We start from the raw sequence: 3,463 nt of genomic DNA on the forward strand, positions 1-3,463 counted from the left end.
TCTTCCTCCCACTCACTACTCCCACTTCCATTTATCTGACCCAGCATAATTCCCTTTCTATGGGACTTTCATTCAGTCTGTTCATCTCCCCCACCTTTGTCCACTGTCGCTACCCTCCCACCATGTTCTCCAACCCTACTGGCTCCCAGTCCCAGTATTCCACTCTCATCCAATCTCAGTATTTTACCTAACATATTGTCCCAGTCTGTTTACCCAGGCTTCCTGTCCGATCTCAAGTCTCCCCAAACCTACATACCAGTACCCTAACTAGCTCCCAGTTCCACCCGACAGTTCCCCACTTCCTATTCCCAGGCTCCACAACAGCCAATTCCACATCCCACCTCTGGCTTCTAGTCTTGCCTTATTCCAATTCACAATCCTCTATCCCATTTTTCTCCTTCTTCATGCCAGGCTCAGATTCCAGTCTTCCCTTACCTGCTACATTTCTTGTTCCAAAATATACCACCTGCAAGTCCACCTATTGAGCCTGCTATAATTGGATAATTAGGTGGCAGGCAGGAGAGTCCAGGAGCACAGGAGAGATGGAATCCTTGCTCTAAGACCCAGAAACCTGTCCCAGCATGAACTACAGCAGCCCATAAATGCAATTACAGGAAAAGTACTGCTCAGCCCCAGTCTGGACCAAGTCCAACATAAATGGAATATGCCAGAAATCTATCTGCTACAATCTATGAATCTCTACTGGGCACGTGAAAACTTTGATTTTTCATCATAGCTGAATGTGGTTGGCTTTCCGTGGGAACAGCGTAAGACATACCCCTGCCTGAAACCACCCTGTGCTAAATTTCAAGTCCCCGATTCAAGCGACAAGGACAACAGTGTTTGTCAAACAAAAGCCTCAATTATTTTTTTTAACATGGGCCTAACAGAGCATTTCCCCCCAGCCTTATTCTGAAAATGGCTCAAGCAGTTAGGCAGAAATTTTTTCCAAAAAATTTAATCTGAAACAGGAGCCAAACACGGAATATTCAGCCTGAACAATTATAATTTGGCTAAATTACAAGCAAATAAAAAGGGGTTCTTATACCATAAAGTGTCAAGCAACCTTAGTAACAGTGTTAACTACTTCACATAGCATAGACGGGTAAACAAAAATTAGCCATTGTTATGAGGTTTTTAAAAATATATATGGACTTATTTATCTGTAGGATTTCATAGATCCCATAGGTTCTACGAGAGAGCCAGAAGCAGAAATACATTATTGCTCTCACTGGAAGGAAATAACCTACATTGGAAGGTCAACCATGCATGGGAGAAGAAACAGTAAGACACGTTATAAAAAGCAACCAGGATCCAGAAGAAAGAGAGGGGAACAAAATGTTGTAGGTCTGGGATGAAAGACCACAGAGACACCTCTCCCAGGATTATTCCTACCAGGTATAACTGGCTCTTCATCTTGTACCCCTCCACAAAATACAGGCCCACCTCCCAAGATGGTTCAAAAGCCCAGTTGCTTCCTCATGAAGACTACTGTGGCTCTCCTTATAGAGGCTCACAGCAGATAAGCAGGGAGGGCAAACTCCCCTGAGAGAGGAATATCTCATTAAGCTAATAAAATGAACAGCAATCAGCAAGCAAAATATTTGCCATGAGGTAAAAATATTCTCAATTATGAAATATTGTACTCAACCTTTCACATAGGTCATCAGACAATTTCGTAATGGCAACATTTTACTGTAGTTGCTCTTGGAGCTAGTCAATATGTATGTGTGCACCATTTTTTATATATCTACACACAAAGCAGAACCTTGCTGATTCACACATAGGGGAATACACAAATAACAGAGTAGAGCCTTGCTGAATCACACAAATGGCCAGGAGACCTATTGAAAGCAAATTCACATTGCAAATTAGTGAAGAAGTGAACAAAGACAATGATATTGAAAAGGATAATGCATCACACAGTGTACTTTGTTCAACTATAGTGTGGCTTTAATTATTGATAACAATGCTTCCTGGCAGACTGGTAAATTATCTGTAGCACATTTTGTTAAAATAATGAAGAGATATCCTTATGAGGGTTTGCTACTGCTCTCAGGTGTAAAATTTCTGAGGAGTGGAGCATGGGGTACAAGCGAATGGGAGGACCTTCATTTTCTTTGTGTGAGCATATGAATTATGCGGGGTGCAGATTAGCAAAATGAGTATCACCAGTGTTTCAGCATATCTACAGATCATAAAGGTGGACAACAGAAGGAAGGCAGGCATGTGGGACAACGCTTCCAAATCTTTACAGAGACTTCATAATCTAAATATCAGATTTAAGAAGGAGGAAAAAAAAGAAGGAAAGAAAATACTTCTCCACCCTGAAATATCGACCTCTCCTTCCTCTTGCAAGCTACAAAACTGAATAGCTGCTGTTTGTTATGAGCTTCCTATTTAAATGGGGAGCTTAATATTTTACAATGTGTTTTCTTTTCAGCTGTTCTCTGCACTTTGCACATTAAAGGCAAATTCATCACCATTGTAACTCCTCTCAGTTCAGCTGGCTTACATCAGGACTGAGTACATCTTTGTGTGGTTTATTCCTCTGTAATGTAGGAAGTTCTTAGGAGCGGGAGTCCCGTGAGACGAAGAGCTCTATCTCAAGACATCCAATAATTTCTAGTTGCAGGCAAGCTGGAAGTATTGTACCTCAGCATCTATGCTTCTAGCTATTACCAGGAAAGCAAGAGATCAAGGAAGTCATATTCTTAAAAAAGAAGGAAGGTTAAGAATATTTAAGGTTTGTGGCTGGGTATTAGTTCTAGATACAGGGGCACAAAAGGGCTCAAATATTTGAACTATTTGATGGCTCCGTAATTAGAATGGTTCCAACTCCCTATTCGCTCATCCCCACCTCAAGTCATCATTATCCTTTACTCTTCCCTACTTCCTTCCTCCCCCCTTTCTTCTCCCCAAACTTCCACCTCCTTTCTACCAATCCCCGGCTGGCCAAGACTCTCCTCAGTTGGAGGTGCCACTTCTGCTTTCACATCTTTCTGGAACTTCCCCACTCCCGACTCCTTTTCCCTACCTCTCTCTATCAATGAGTCATGTCCCCTGTTTGAATCCTGCCTTTAAACCATGCCTTTTCTTTTCAGTTCATGACAGACTCTTCCCCACTAAGGTGGGTTTTTTTCTTACAACAGTGAATATGAACAGCACTCAACAGAAAGACACGCTATTAGTGTGGGACCTTGGGTGCCTGCTGTTGGGACCGACAGACAGCACGCAGTCAAAGCAGAGAGAGACAAAGAGGGAAAATAAAAAGGAGACAAAAAATGACAGGCTGACACAGATCAAGAAAGATGAAGAGGAAAAGGCAGAGAAGTAGGGAGAGGGCAAGCTGATCCCTCCAGTGGGAACCCTAGGTACAAGGCAGTGCTGAGTCAAGCAAGATAGAGGGAAAGCAACAATAATAGCCTGCACAGGGACAGAGTATCTGAGAAGATGGACAGAG

The sequence above is a fragment of the Gavialis gangeticus genome, unplaced genomic scaffold (assembly GCF_001723915.1).
Source record: "Gavialis gangeticus isolate Ggan-Ray unplaced genomic scaffold, GavGan_comp1, whole genome shotgun sequence".
NCBI lineage: Eukaryota > Metazoa > Chordata > Crocodylia > Gavialidae > Gavialis > Gavialis gangeticus.